The 16,740-nt window shown below is 47.1% G+C and overlaps 1 long non-coding RNA gene across 3 annotated transcripts; it reads right to left on the reverse strand.

Moving 5' to 3' along the window:
* Nucleotides 1-11,220: 11,220 nt before the first annotated feature.
* LOC123091283 (uncharacterized) lies at nt 11,221-14,458 on the reverse strand. Of its 3 annotated transcripts, XR_006443013.1 has the most exons (5): nt 14,290-14,451; nt 13,952-14,174; nt 12,104-12,213; nt 11,905-12,020; nt 11,221-11,579 (listed from the first exon to the last, which is right to left on the reverse strand). It is a non-coding gene; the product is annotated as an uncharacterized lncRNA (long non-coding RNA). The 3 variants fall into 3 exon arrangements; XR_006443014.1 differs by lacking the exon at nt 11,221-11,579 and having other exon boundaries at nt 11,722-12,020; nt 14,290-14,450; XR_006443012.1 differs by lacking the exon at nt 11,221-11,579 and having other exon boundaries at nt 11,722-12,020; nt 12,104-14,174; nt 14,290-14,458.
* Nucleotides 14,459-16,740: the final 2,282 nt, after the last annotated feature.

The raw sequence follows: 16,740 nt of genomic DNA on the forward strand, positions 1-16,740 counted from the left end.
AACGAGGCTTTTCAGTCATCTTGCCCATGTGGTATGATTTGCATATCTCAAGTGATCCAAAATCAAGTGAGTCCAAACGATCCATCTGCATGGAGTTTCTTCATGCGTATACACCAATAGACATGGTTCGCATGTCTCAAACTTTTCAAAAACGAGTGAGTCCAAAGATCCATCAACATGGAGCTTCTTCATGCATTTTAAACCAATATGACTTACATGGCAGTGCCACCAGTAAGTGGTACTATCATTACTATCTTTTGGCATGAAAATGTGTATCACCACGATCGAGATTCAATAAACCATTTTTAGGTGCAAGACCACTGAAGGTATTATTCACATAAATAGAGTAACTATTATTCTCCTTAAATGAATAACCGTATTGCAATAGTCATAATCCAATCATGTCTATGCTCTACGCAAACACCAAATAACAATTATTCAGGTTTTAACACCAATCTCGATGGTAGAGGGAGCGTGCGATGCTTGATCATATCAACATTGGAAACATTTCCAACACATATCGTCAGCTCACCTTTAGCTAGTCTCCGTTTATTCCGTAGCTTTTATTTCGAGTTACTAACACTTAGCAACCGAACCGATATCTAATACCCTGGTGCTACTAGGAGTACTAGTAAAGTACACATCAACACAATGTATATCCAATATACTTCTATCGACCTTGCCAGCCTTCTCATCTACCAAGTATCTAGGGTAATTCTGCTCCAGTGGCTGTTCCCTTTATTACAGAAGCACTTAGTCTCGGGTTTGGGTTCAACCTTGGGTTTCTTCACTAGAGCAGCAGCTGAATTGCCGTTTCATGAAGTATCCCTTCTTGCCCTTGCCCTTCTTGAAACTAGTGGTTTCACCAACCATCAACAATTGATGCTCCTTCTTGATTTCTACTTTCGCGGTGTCAAACATCACGAATATTTCAAGGATCATCATATCTATCCCTGATATGTTATAGTTCATCACGAAGCTCTAGCAGCTTGGTGGAAATGACTTTGGGGAAACATCACTATCTTATCTGGAAGATCAACTCCCACTCGATTCAAGTGATTGTTGCACTCAGACAATCTGAGCACAAGCTCAACGATTGAGCTTTTCTCCCTTAGTTTGCAGGCTAAGAAAATCGTCGGAGGTCTCATACCTCTTGACGTGGGCGCGAGCCTGAAATCCCAATTTCAGCCCTCGAAACATCTCATATGTTCCGTGACGTTTCGAAAACGTCTTTAGTGCCTCAACTCTAAACCGTTTAACTGAACTATCACGTAGTTATCAAAACGTGTATGTCCGATGTTCGCAACATCCACAAACGACGTTTGGGGTTCAGCACACTGAGCAGTGCATTAAGGACATAAGCTTTCTACTGTCCGCATAATTGCTACTATCAACTTTCAACTATATTTTCTCTAGGAACATGTCTAAAACAGTAGAACTAAAGCGCGAGCTACGACATAATTTGCAAAAGGTCTTTTGACTATGTTCAAGATAATTAAGTTCATCTTATGAACTCCCACTCAGATAGACATCCCTCTGGTCATCTAAGTGATTACATGATCCGAGTCAACTAGGCCGTGTCCGATCATCACGTGAGACGGACTAGTCATCATCGGTGAACATCTTCATGTTGATCGTATCTACTATACGACTCATGCTCGACCTTTCGGTCTCCGTGTTCCGAGGCCATGTCTGTACATGCTAGGCTCGTCAAGTTAACCCTAAGTGTTTTCGTTGTGTAAAACTGTCTTACACCCGTTGTATGTGAACGTAAGAATCCATCACACCCGATCATCACGTGGTGCTTAGAAGCGACGAACTGTAGCAACGGTGCACAGTTAGGGGAGAACACTTCTTGAAATTTTGTAAGGGATCATATTATTTACTACCGTCGTCCTAAGTAAACAAGATGCATAAACATGATAAACATCACATGCAATCAAATAGTGACATGATATGGCCAATATCATTTTGCTCCTTTTGATCTTCATCTTCGGGGCTCCATGATCATCATCGTCACCGGCATGACACCATGATCTCCATCATCATGATCTCCATCATCGTGTCTTCATGAAGTTGTCACGCCAACGACTACTTCTACTTCTATGGCTAACGCGTTTAGCAATAAAGTAAAGTAATTTACATGGCGTTCTTCAATGACACGCAGGTCATACAATAAATAAAGACAACTCCTATGGCTCCTGCCGGTTCTCATACTCATCGACATGCAAGTCGTGAATCCTATTACAAGAACATGATCAATCTCATACATCACATATTATTCACCACATTCTTGTTGGCCATATCACATCACAAAGCATACCCTGCAAAAACAAGTTAGACGTCCTCTAATTGTTGTTTGCATGTTTTACGTGGCTGCTATGGGTTTCTAGCAAGAACGTTTCTTACCTACGCAAAACCAGAACGTGATATGCCAATTTCTATTTGCCCTTCATAAGGACCCTTTTCATCGAATCCGTTCCGACTAAAGTGGGAGAGACTGGCACCCGCTAGCCACCTTATGCACCAAGTGCATGTCAATCGGTGAAACCTGTCTCACGTAAGAGTACGTGTAAGGTCGGTCCGGGCCGCTTCATCCCACAATACCGTCGAAACAAGATTGGACTAGTAACGGTAAGCATATTGAACAACATCAACGCCCACAACTACTTTGTGTTCTACTCGTGCAAAGAATCTACGCAATAGACCTAGCTCATGATGCCACTGTTGGGGAACGTAGCAGAAATTCAAAAAATTTCCTACGAATCACCAAGATCTATCTATGGAGAGACCATCAACGAGTAGAAGGGGAGTGCATCTACATACCCTTGTAGATCGCTAAGCGGAAGCGTTCAAGTGAACGGGGTTGATGGAGTCGTACTCGTCGTGATTCAGATCACCGATGATCCTAGTGCCGAACGGACGGCACCTCCGCGTTCAACACACGTACAGCTCGACGATGTCTCCCACGCCTTGATCCAGCAAGGAGAGAGGGAGAGGTTGAGGAAGACTCCATCCAGCAGCAGCACAACGGCGTGGTGGTGATGGAGGAGCGTGGCAATCCTGCAGGGCTTCGCCGAGCACCTACGGGAGAGGAGATGTGTCACGGGAGGGAGAGGGAGGCAACCAAAGGCCTTAGGTCTGATTGCTCCTCCTTTTCCCCACTATATATAGGGCCAAGGGAGAGGGGGAGGGCACAGCCTTGCCCCCTCCTCCAAGGAAGGGGTGCGGCTAAGGATGGGGAGGAGTCCATCCTCCCCAAGGCACCTCGGAGGTGCCTTCCCCCTTTAGGACTCTTCCCTCTCCAAGTTTCCTTGCGCATGGGCCTCTTGGGGCTGGTGCCCTTGGCCCATGTAGGCCAAGGCGCACCCCCTACAGCCCATGTGGCCCCCCGGGGCAGGTGGCCCCACCCGGTGGGCCCCCGGGACCCTTCCCGTGGTCCCGGTACAATACCGATGACCCCGAAACTTGTCCCGATGGCCGAAACAGGACTTCCTATATATAAATCTTTACCTCCGGACCATTCCGGAACTCCTCGTGACGTCCGGGATCTCATTCGGAACTCCGAACAACATTCGGTAACCACATACAAGCTTCCTTTATAACCCTAGCGTCATCGAACCTTAAGTGTGTAGACCCTACGGGTTCGGGAGACATGCAGACATGACCGAGACGTTCTCCGGTCAATAACCAACAGCGGGATCTGGATACCCATGATGGCTCCCACATGTTCCACGATGATCTCATCGGATGAACCACGATGTCAAGGACTCAATCGATCCCGTATTCAATTCCCTTTGTCTATCGGTATGTTACTTGCCTGAGATTCGATCGTCGGTATACCGATACCTTGTTCAATCTCGTTACCGGCAAGTCTCTTTACTCGTTCCGTAACACATCATCCCGTGATCAACTCCTTGGTCACATTTGCGCAAATGATGATGTCCTACCGAGTGGGCCCAGAGATACCTCTCCGTTTACACGGAGTGACAAATTCCAGTCTCGATCCGCATAAAACAATAGATACTTTCGGAGATACCTGTAGTGCACCTTTATAGTCACCCAGTTACGTTGTGACGTTTGATACACCCAAAGCACTCCTACGGTATCCAGGAGTTACACGATCTCATGGTCAAAGGAAGAGATACTTGACATTGGCAAAGCTCTAGCAAACGAACTACACGATCTTTGTGCTAGTCTTAGGATTGGGTCTTGTCCATCACATCATTCTCCTAATGATGTGATACCGTTATCAACGACATCCAATGTCCATAGCCAGGAAACCATGACTATCTGTTGATCACAACGAGCTAGTCAACTAGAGGCTCACTAGGGACATATTGTGGTCTATGTATTCACACGTGTATTACGATTTCCGGATAATACAGTTATAGCATGAATAAAAGACAATTATCATGAACAAGGAAATATAATAATAACACTTTTATTATTGCCTCTAGGGCATATTTCCAACACCTCAGGATTAACTTTCCCTGTTGACTGAATCGACTGCGTCGGCGAGGCATTCTTCTGTCACCGCACTTCCTCTCTGCTCCTTGGAGGGCAGCGCTCAGCAACTAGTTCAGCTCATCCAGATGCACCATTAGATTCGTCTGGCACCGGCCTTTCCACATCTCTTGGCGGCAGCAACATCAACGCTACCGGTTCTGGGTGGTTCAGGCTTCCACAAAATTCCTCCCGTAGCTGGAACCTGCAGGCAGAACAGGGATTGTCACCGGCGAAAAACAACATCAGTCAATCGAGGGTCGAGTTCACGCAAGGATTAGTTGTAGTACAACACCGTCAAGAAAAATCTCACCTGTCCACGGAATCCAGCAGAAACTCCAGCAGACCAGCCCTTTGGCTTTCATCCGCACTCGCCAGAGTCAGCAAACACCTGGTTGGAATGAACTGCTCCGCTTGAGAACCACCGTCGTTCTCAGCCATTTTTCCAAGTCTGACCCCCACAAGCCACTGTCCTAGTCTGACGGCTCAAAGATATCCAAAACGTATTATACCAAGGCTCAGGAACTAGCCGTCACGGCGCGCATCGGAATCAATTCGAAACGACAAACCGCGGTACAAAAATGGCCAACCGTGTCGCACTGTTCCGCCTAGTATTCCTACCGTATATATTTTTCCACGGGCAAACACTGCCGAGTCAGAACTGCTTTCCAGCATCACAATGCACGAGTGAACGCCCAGGATTTCAAGTGTAGCTCAGCACGTGCACCAAATCGCCCCTTCCAATAGGTAAAATTCATTTTTAGATATTCGATTCGGAGCTCGGGCTCAGCTGAACCTGAAATCATCACCACTCACTAGCATGTGGATGTGTGACGGTTGCTGTATATCTGTCAGGTATAGAAGATGTATTGTAGGCAAATATAGTCTGCTCTTTTTTTACTAGAAATAGGGATCTTTATTGCATGATAGAAATTCTGTTATAATCGGCCATAAGGCTTGCAGCTATAAAGGATGGAGCAGACTCCAACCAACAATCTGAAACCGATAAAGTAGTGGCATGTTTAGCACATAGGTCAGCCCCAACATTAGCTTCCCTATTGACGTGTCGAACCGAAAAAGAAGCAAACTCCATGGCTCTTCCCTTAATTTCATCGAAGATAGGCATCACAACCGACCTGGGGTTGTAATGCGAGTTCCAGAGATTCACGACCTCTAGGCAATCAGCCTCCATCACCACATGCGAGTAGCCCCTCAATTGTGCAAATATAACACCTTCTCGCATGGCGAAAACTTCAGCAATGAAGGGATCTATGACACCGGATAAAGGCTTACTCCAAGCACCCACGAAGGAGAGATGAGAGCGCGCCACCCCCCGCCCCCCTGCACCTCCAGTTCGAGCTTGGTTGTCGATCGCCCCGTCCGTGTTGATCTTGATCCAGCCAGGACCTGGTGGAATCCACCCCTGGCTGGAACGCGATCGGCAATGGTCCTTCGAAAGCTCCAAAAGAGCTAGATCATCTCGGGCCCATTTAACCGCCTGCATTGAGTTGTACCCTTCCTCATCATGTGTCCATTTGTTCCGTGAGGTCCAAATAGAGTACATAATAGTAATAATTTTGCATCTCTCTGAATCTGAGAACATAGTATCCACCACTAGGTCCCTCGCCCATGTGTGCGGGTGTAGCCTTGGAAGTTTGATCCCAAGTACTTATTTTGCTGCTGTCCAGAAGGCCTTAGCATGAGAACAAAGGACCAAGGCACGCATCAGATCCTCGTTCATAGCTTTGCAAAGATCACATAGCGATGTGGTACGGATATGACGATAGTGCAAGGTAGCATAATCTGGAAGGATGCCCCGGAGCACCCTCCACCAGAAAACCCAAACTCTAGGTATGACCTTGAGTTTCCAAAGAGCGGTCCACAACTGTTTTTCTGATCCTGAAGTTTCCACTACCGTCCCTTCCTCTAGAGCACGCAGCTCGTCTCGAGTCACCAGAGCACGGCAAGCTGATTTCACAGTGTATTCGTCAGACTTTTCAAGAGCCCACGCTAGGACATCTTCTCCACCATTAAGCCGAATTGGATATTTAGTATTGCCTCGGCATCAGGTGCAAGAAAAATTCGCCTCACTACCTCAACATCCCAAGTTCCAGACTGGTGATCGATTAGTTCAGAGACCCGCTCAATATGATCATTCCCTTGCCGTCCTGTAGGCTTGAGATAGGTGGTGGTAGGAATCCAAGTGTCATTCCAAACAGAAATTGACTCACCATTGCCTACCCTCTTGATTAGGCCTGTTTGCAATGCTGTACGCTCGGCTATAATCGCCTTCCATGTAGTGGAGGAAGAAGCTGGAGCATGAGCCTGCATAAAATCTCCATTAGGAAAATATTTTCCTTTGAGAACTCGCGAACAGAGGGTATCCGGATGAGTTAGGAGCCTCCAGCCATGCTTCCCGAGAAGCGCTAGATTAAACTTCTCAAACTCCCGAAAACCCATCATGCCCTGTATTTTTGGTGTGGACAGCTTCTCCCAAGATATCCAATGCAGCGAACGCCTGTCGATGGAGCTACTCCACCAGAATTTTGCCATGGATGATGTGAGCTGTTTGTAGACCTTTTTTGTCAGCTTGAAACAACTCATAATATGGGTGGGAATGGCCTGTGTAACAGATTTTAGAGAGTACCTCCCTCCCAGCACACGCTAGGTAGCGTTCTGCCCATCCATGCATACTACTACGGCTTCTTTCTCCGTTATGTTCAAAAGAGCCACTAGTGATGCGCCCCACCGCTGTCGGTAGGCCCAAATAACGTTCCGTGAAGGCTTCAAGATAAATGCCCAGTTCCTATTTCAAAGCCTCACGGACCGGTGCAGTTGTATTCGGACTGGAGTAGATTGAGCTTTTTTCTTTATTTACAGCTTGTCCCGAGCAGTCCGAATAGATACGAAGAATGTCATTCAATCTGCGTGCACTCTGCAAGTGAGCACCAAGAAAAATAAGACTATCATCTGCAAATAGCAGGTGGTTCACCCAGGGTGAGTTCACACTCACATGTATTCCACGATCGACTGCCAGTCCACCATAGCTGTTCAGAAGGGATGTAAAACCTTCAGCACAAATGAGAAATAGAAAGGGAGATACTGGATCCCCCTGGCGAAGTCCTTTGGTTGGCTGAAAGAATGGAAGGAGAGCACCATTCACCTTGACCGAGAACTTGACTGATGAAACACACTTCATAATGAGTCAGATAAACGAATCGCCAAAGCCCAGTCTGGTCATCATTGCCTCAAGGTAATGCCACTCAACTCTGTCATATGCTTTAAGCATATCTAGTTTTACAGCGCATGAAGCATCTTTTCCTCTCCTTTTCCTCTTCATTGCATGTATACTTTCATAAGCCACAAGAACATTGTCCGTGATCAAACGTCCTGGCACAAAGGCACTTTGCTCCTGCCCAATGATCTCATCCATCATACTCCGTAGTCGATTAGTAATAGCTTTAGCTGCAATTTTGTATAGTACGGGACAAAGAGCAATGGGTCAAAACTGTGAAATTCTTTGGGGATTTCGTACCTTGGGAATGAGTGTAATGGCAGTACCATTTAGTCCCAAAGGAAGCTCACCCCCATTTAAAAAATCCAACACGGCCGCAGTCACATCCTCCCCTATCAAGCTCCAGTGTCTCTGAAAGAAACCGGCCGTGAATCCATCAATCCCGGGTGCTTTGGACGGGGCCATTTGGAATAAGGCTATCTTCACCTCCTCAGCAGTAGAATCCCTCTCTAAGGATTCGTTCATGGCTGCTGTAACACGAGGAGTGACAAATGCTAAAAGTTCAGACATATCTCTGTAACCTTGGGAAAGGTACATACCTTGGTAGAAACTCTGGATCTCCTCTTTAATTTCATCTTGATCTGTACAAATGTTTCCATCATGTTTCTGTAAAGAGGTGATCCGATTGATTCGTCTCCTTTGCGATGCACGGGCATGGAAAAAATTTGTGTTTCTGTCCCCGGCACGAACAGTTTGGACCCTAGATCGCTGCTTGATCCAAATTTCCTCCTCGCGATGCGCCAGCTTCAGTTGGGCTGCAACCGAGAGTTCTTCCTGTGTTGGACCCCTGCCAATGGATGCAGCCCTCAAACGTTCCAGATTTTTCTGTAGTTTCTTGACTTTCTTTGCAAGGTTACCGAACTCCCGTTCACCCCAGGAACCGAGCCAGGATTGTATAACATTAAGGGCTTGCACCACCCCTTCAAGTCCTGCTTGACCAGACCCAGACTACCATATATCCATCACCAGCTGGTCGTAGTCTGCATGGGTCTGCCACACATTTTCGTACCGAAATGATCGTTGCCCCGCAGGCCATCTATTCGGTTGCTCACGTCTTAGTTCAGCTAGCACATAGCAATGATCAGATTCAGCTGAACTAATGTGTTTAACATTGGTGTACTCAAACATTTGCATTAAATCATTATTGGCCAACGCTCGATCAAGTCGATCTTTTACATTAGAGTCACCTTGTTGCCTATTATCCCATGTAAAGGGAACACCTCTCCAACCTAAGTCTTGGAGAGAACAGTAATCCACTGTTTCGCGAAAAGCTAGCATTTGCCACTATGGTCGGGCGTGCACAATAAAGTGTTCCCCGCCGTACATAGTCTCATTAAAATCACCCATGCAAATCCAGCCATCATGCCTAATACCATACAGTCTCTGTAGGAGTTCCCAACTGTGATGCCTATTCTCCACTCGAGGTGCTCCGTAGAAACCAGTAAACCGCCAAGGAGGCACCCCACTGTCATGCCCCCTTACGAGTACATCGATGTGCACCCGGCTATAGTTCTTCAATTCCACTTGTATATCATCAGTCCAGAACAAGCCAATGCCACCACTTAAACCATCGCTATCCACCGCGAAACAAGCTTTGAAACCTAGAACAGATTTCAGGGTCTCCACACGGTGTCCCCTAATCTTTGTTTCCATGACAAAGAGGAGGGAGGGCCCTTCTTGCTTCACAATCTTGCGAAGCTCTCGAACTGTCGATGGGTTCCCAAGCCCTCGACAGTTCCAGCTCATACAATTCATTAGGACCGGCAGGGCTGCTCCGCAGCCGCTGCCGATGTCCCAGAATTTTCAGGTGTAGGCTTCTTTTTCTTAGACTCCCTCTCTAGGGCTGAATCATCATCCTTTTCCACTGTTGTAGCAGCACCACCACCACCACTAACCACAATCTGCATGTTATTCTCGCGATCAGCCACGGAGGAGCTGCAGCCGAGTTATCAATTCTCCTATAAACTTGCTTGGTGGTATCTCCCCCCTTGCGTTTGTTCCGGTTGTTTTTAGCCGGAGAGTTCACCTCCTTACCAGCATCTCTAGCAGTGCTTGAGTTCATTGTATCTTGCTTCGAACCTTTTGTGTGTTCCTCTCTATTGGAGCCCTGACTAGAGGTCGGTTTCTTCCAGTCCTCTTGGGGCCGCAGTCCCTTACCAAAGGGAAAATCCCCATTAGCATCTCTGATTCCCGGAGTAGGGCAGAACAAATCACTATGGCCCAGGCGGCCGCAGGAGAAACAAAAGTGTGGAATGTTCTCGTACTGTATATCATACATGTCCGTGTTGTTCCGCCTGGCAGATTCTATCAAGATCCATCGCCTCAGGGGCTTGCTCACATCTAGTGTCACCCGAGCTCTCAAATACCCTCCTGTTTGATCAAACTGCACTTAGGACGCCTGCTTATCAATCTGCTTAGCGATCACTGATCCCCACAAGTCATTCCAAAGATTGAAAGGTAAGTTCACCACTCTGGCCCAGACTTGGAGTCGGTCGAACTTTAGTTCAGACGACCGCATACAATCCTCAAACTCAGACAAAATCGCAGCATGTTTGCTAACATGCCACGGAGAACCTTTCCACACGCGATCTAAATCCCACTGGGTAGCAAACTCCGCGACGAAAGTGTTGGTACCAACAGATCGAAACTCGAGTCCTCTAGGGTTTCCCCAAGCGGGACGAAGAGCATTGGAGATGGTCTGTATGTGCAGAGTGTTGCGATTCAGGACCTTTCCCGCCAGCATCCATCTCCGATTGTCGCCTTCTTCCCGATCATCAATCACCAAAGGTGTAGCCTCCTCCTCAGTGATATCAAGTTTCCCGAGGGCCTCCGCCAGCCGCGCCCTTGCGGACTTGGGTGACAGGGGGGCAGCAGCACCATGCCCGCCGGTTGATGATGACGAAACCATCCTCTCCCGACGATGAGGGCTCGCGCCGCCGATGAGATTGCCGGGCGCCGTCAGGTCCACGCGTAAAACCCTAATCGCCTATCTGGAGGCGCCGGGTTTCCCGCTGGAAAAAAACGTACACTAGAGAATATAGTCTGCTCGTGGGCGCATTAATTGGAATGACAGACGGTAGGAAGAGGCGGAACAGCTGAGCCTAAACGGCTCAGTTAATGCACTATACCAGCCTGAGTCGTGGCTTAGCAGCTGTAACGGCCACCCGGCGTCCGCATTTGGCTTAGCCACAATTATTTATGCGGGATTACGTCAAAGTTCAGTTAATGCTACGTGGCTAATGTGACGTCCACATATATATGATTCATGTGTACTTTCTTACACCTCAAAATTGAATGCCGCCTTGAGTTCAAGGCTGCTGCTCGGTTAAACGCTACACCATTTCTAGTTTTACAGACCCTTTGAACATTAAACTTGGAGAGATTAAGTGGACAGTTTGCAAGATTGAAATCAAAATACAACATGATACAAGTGCAAGATGTCAGCATTCACACTTGGTATTTTTCATACAGGTGTTTATCACACAACATCATGCCAATGTTAACCAAATCTACAGATGGCACAACACCATGCCAATGTTAACCAAATCTACAGATGGCATGGCAATATACCAAAACTCATGATATTACACCGAGGGAAATGGTAAGCTCCCAAGGAACAAATAGATTGTCATGTTTCAGATTTTCTGAAAGACCCATGGAATGTACTCAGAATTCAGATTTTCATTCGGAGATAGATCAAAAGATGTACACAAGATGTATTGGAACTTGGGCTAAACACCCAGGTACATGCACCATGAAGTACACTGGACAAGCAAACCTGCATCACCGCAACTGTGAATATGTGGCATCGCTTTTCCAAGTAAAACAGAACAAAAATTAGGCTAAAGATAATTAGGCATCTTAAGATCTGGAGAACTAAAAAGACAACTAGCTGACTGGCTGTACCATGATGCAAATACTTAAGGCAAAATCCAACAAAGTTTATAATCTACCAACTAGAACATATAACCTGGACACAAAAGATGGTGCAACACCACACATGATCCATGTTGTTAGCTTGGCAAAATAAGAGTAAAATCTTTTATTGTGATATGTCTAGATCACATAGCATTCATAACTAAGCATGCCAGTGTAAATATTACCATTCATAATTAAACCCACAAGAGAGAACTGGGGCTAATTTGTCCCGCTGCAACTTCAGTGCTAATTTGGACAATTAATCTCCTTCTGCCTTCGTTTCTTCTCCTGCTTCTCGAATCTGTAATGCAAACACATCTGGTCAAAAGGAAAATCACATAACACAATTACTGTCACAGGGAACATGGAGGGTGAGGGACTTACTTCTCTTGCTCTTCAATGGCATTCCACACCTGTTGTCTCTGGTCCATGCATGGCTTCGCACATTTCCATTTGCTTGTCAACACCACTTGATCTTTCGACGCCACACTCTTCTGAAATATTAAAATATGTCTGCCTATATCATTTGTGGTATACATGATGACGTATATACATAAAATTATACAATGTGAGCTTCGTTGCTGGTAAATGCAACCTCACACATTGTCCTGTATCTTGTGAATTGTAGGTAAAAACAATGGCTAGAATTAAACATGATTGTGAAGAAATTTTGAAGGTAGTCTCACAAAAAAAATTAGCTAACATGGTCTCCATCAGCGAGCTGAGAAAACGGGGTACACACGAGATTCATACATATCCCCAAACGCCATTCTCCATCTTTTTTTAGTAAGTACTCCCTCCATCCCATAATATAAGACGTTATGTGAGCATATTGGATGTAATAACGTCATATATTGTGGGACGGAGGGAGTAACGATTACTTATGTCAGTTAGTAATCCAAAAATCGTCTTATACGCTACTAACTAGGCTGTAATGCACCTCATGTCACATCTGATTATTTCTTTTTGTACACTATATGTCACCATTAATTTGAAGCAGGAAATTGTCACACAATAAGCTAAGTTTCACCATGCAACCTGTGTGCTGTTTCTTGGGATGCATCATTTTTCATTTTGCCATCAAGTGATATGAAGTGACGAGGTTGACTCGATGTTCAAAGTGGTGTATATGCTGATAAGACATCATTTTTGTCCAAAAATAAATTAGTGATCTAAACAATCTTATATTTCTTTACAGAGGGAGTAAATATCAGGATGCACAAATAAGCAAAAGAACGGCGATATAACGACACTCCCATAACTAGACATGTTAATACCTAGTATTAGTTTTGTGTGTCTCTGATGACACTTAACATGTACGGGTTAATCTTGAATCCGTGTGTGATGCATATCATCACAGAAGGAAAACCATTTCTGGAGTAGTGTTATTTATACGGACAACAAGGGGATGCTGCTGTAGTACATGACCAGAAAACAAGTAATAGTGTACATGACTTCCACCAAATACTACTGGTACATTAGTGCATGCATTTGGTGAAGATCTGATAGAACCGTGGACCTATCTACATCCAAACCCAGTGCGTGTATCTCATCTGATCTGATCTCAGTGATCTGGTTGATGCAGTTGCTTACATAGAAAGATAAGTGGAGGAGGTGGAGGCGCAGGGGGTGGAAATGAAATGCTGACTAGCAGGAATGGTGGTGGAATATCGGATGGGACCACGCTTTGCATGGTGCCATGCTAACATTTCTCAAGAAACATATTCAAATGCTTTCAGTACTCACAAACCATCTATACAAAATTGCAGATACAAAGTTGAAACACACAGTGGGAAACATGAAAGGCAAATTCAGTATGAATGGTGTGGCAGAAAATACAAAATCCTGAGTGACACTACTCACAATCAGATTTCTGTCTTCTTTGTTTCAACGTGTGCGCTTCGAGTTCAGACTTAATCGTTTAGCTGACTACACACACACAGCTCCTTACACTCGCCACTTTCCAATAATTTTAAGCAGCATCTATATGTCTGTTTCTAAATTCTGCATCATGGGACCAATTACGGTGTGGGAGCATAAGCTATCTTACCAAAATTTACCTGTTCGCATCCTACACAAGCCACATGAACGATCATCTTCATGCCGTTCATTCAGCTAGTCGAACTTACAGAAAGTATGGCAGCGAATTTCAAGGCGGCGTACGTCAAACATAGTAGCATTCAACAAACAGTAAATAGCTGGTGCCCTGCAATGGCTAGCTTCAGGCCGCACCTGTTTGTCCATCCACGCGCCTCTGGATTCACCTTCCTACCTGCCCTGCCTCGAAGAAGCCTCCCACCGGCGGCGCCCGTCGCCTTCCTACCTGCCCTGTATTGCGCCCCCAACACGCTCGCCGCACCAGGAACCGGGTCAGCGCTTGTGTCGGCAATCCGCTGGAGATCCGCCAGAGGAACCGGATCCGGGTGGTCCAAGTTGTCCGCATCATAGTGGGAACCTACAACACACAGCCATGGAGGGGGGCTTAGCCACGGTCAGGCGGCTCCCCTGTCGACCGGACTAGGGAAAACTGAATAACTGATAGATCTCCTAGTGGGGGAGGGCTCCCTTACATGTCGACAGAGTCCAGCAGGATCTTCCATCGCCGGTTAGCCGGAGCCAGCGCAGCCTTCCACAGCAGTGGGGGTGGGGGATAGTTGCGGCGGCTGGTTTCGAGAACCACCGTGGTAAGGGTTTGCTACTACCTAACTCCTGTTCCACGGCTCATGGAAAAAAGTAACGTTCTGGGCCACGGACCAGCAAAGCACGGCGCGCCGATGGACGTGCAGCCATATCAGTTGGGCCCGCTTAGCCGCACTATTCGCTACGTACGCGAACCGTATAATGCTTTTCCGACGTATCAGCACAGGCGTGTCAGACCGAGTTTGCTGAATCCCGAGACGAAAACCAACGCGAGGGATATCAGGAGCAGCTCAGCTCGGGCACCAAAACGTACTTACGCCCCACAAGATAAACGTGAAAATAAATCCGGCTGTCACCAATGAAACGACCAGACAATTACTGGCCACACTTGTCTAAGAGTTTCTCTAGTCACACATCAAATTTGTCCCCTATTTGTGTGTGGACATGTCCAGAAAGTGTTTGGGAGTATCTGCTTCTCTCCCTCATTTGTCCGGGGCATTTGTTGAGGTGTGTATTTTGTCCCGCAATTCTTTGTCCGGACACACGGGACGGTTTGGTTTCCTCTAACGGGCCAGTGATGATCTTGTGCGCCCCGCATTGGTAGTTATTTGGCTGAACAAGCTGTAAGAACATCCAACCGGACCAGCAAACTTTGCCCCACAATAAACTTCACTCCTGGAATTCATACTCGATCATGCAACACAGAAGAGGTGTGTATTACGTAGATAAACCTGACCTACTTCTACTCCTCGTCAGCGGTGTAGGTGACGTTTGTGTTGGACGGACATGCAACTGGCGGGTGGCCGCTTCTCGCGGCGACTCTGGCTCCTCGTCGAACTCCATGTTCATGAAGATTGCATTCACCTCCGCCCGTTAGTCGTGGAGGCAGCGGCAGTTTACCACCACCTCTGCCTCCGAGATGATGGAGTTTAGGATGGCCTGCTGCTCAGCCGCCTTCTCTTCCTGGAAGACCTCATACTCGGCTTGTGCATCGCCCATGCCAGATCCGGCTTGGGCAACCAGAAGCGTCTGCTCCACCTCGCCCTTCTCTTACTCCTCTATCTCCGTGTTTGGTGCCTGCTCCTTCTCCTATTCCTCCTCATGCTCCAAAGAATCTGAAGGTAGGTCGTCAACAATCCGAGGAGTGCGTCGTGCCCGGATCCCGGATTTTCTCTAGGAGTTGCAGCTGGCACTCACTGCAACTCCTAGAGCGAGCATAGCGTACCTGGTTATCCGCTGTAGGGCTGGAGCGGCGGACGGCAAGCTACGAGTGGATGGGTGGGTGATGAACCAGAGGGCAGGGAAATGGGATGCATCTAGGGTTGGGGGTTCGCCGTCCGACTTAAATAGCCTAATTTGACCCCTCTGACAATATGCGGGAGCAGTGTCCTCGTCGGACAGTTGGGTTTCGATGGATGTCCACGGTGGTTCCGCACATAAGTCCGATGTGGCGGGCGCGCCCGAGCCTCCCCATACCCGCCTCAACTTTTAGCTGGATATGAGGGTGCCGGTCAGACCAAAAAATATAGGGTAGGTACGAGGAACCCGTTTGGGTCCAGATTTTGCGACCGGTAAGTGACTTGGCCGCCTGCCTGATCATAAAGGAGGGTTGAGAAGTCCGGCCGTAGATGCTCTAACCACCAAGGGGAGTGAGTGAGGCCGTCGGTGGTGGAGGGATGGAGGAAGCGTCTAGCGTCAGTGTAGCTCACGATAGAGAGGCATCTGGTCATGGCATGCCTGCTATTTGGCACTGGCTGAGGCGGCGCATCGAGAGGTGGTTGCGGCGCAGGTGGCATAATGAGCTGCACTAGCCGAAAATGGTTAGGCTATTACGCGCTACAACGCGTCCCCGAACTATTACCTTATCCACCGCACGTCAATGTCGTCAAGGAGGGGAGCTGCGGCGGGGAAGTAGTAGGAGCGACCAAGTCCATGCGTCGCAGTTTCTTTTTCAAACGTTGGCATGACCTACCAAATTCATTGATTAGAAAGAGGCATTACAAGAACACGTCCAAGGAGGATGCACCGTATAAGATAGTGCCAATAAAGAAAAAGGGAAAAAGGGCTACTCGGTTCATTGAGGAAAACCGGCGAAAACCTAAACATCGCTAGCTAGACTAGGTCTAAAGCACCATAATACATACAAAGCCACGTTGGGGCGCAATAGGCGAGTCGTCGATGCTACTGCTGTGACCCACAGAGCCGCGGAGGCGGCAGCCTTGCTCGAACACAGATGTCTTCACCTCCTTTGTGTCTTATCAGAAAATAAACCGGAGCCGGTGGCCTTGCTCGAAATACACACGTCATCACCTCCTCCGTGACCTGTCGGAAAATAAATCGGAGTTGCAAGAAGCATAGTTGTCTTCCGCAAGACCAAACAT

This window comes from Triticum aestivum, chromosome 4B (assembly GCF_018294505.1).
Source record: "Triticum aestivum cultivar Chinese Spring chromosome 4B, IWGSC CS RefSeq v2.1, whole genome shotgun sequence".
Taxonomy (NCBI): Eukaryota; Viridiplantae; Streptophyta; class Magnoliopsida; order Poales; family Poaceae; genus Triticum; species Triticum aestivum.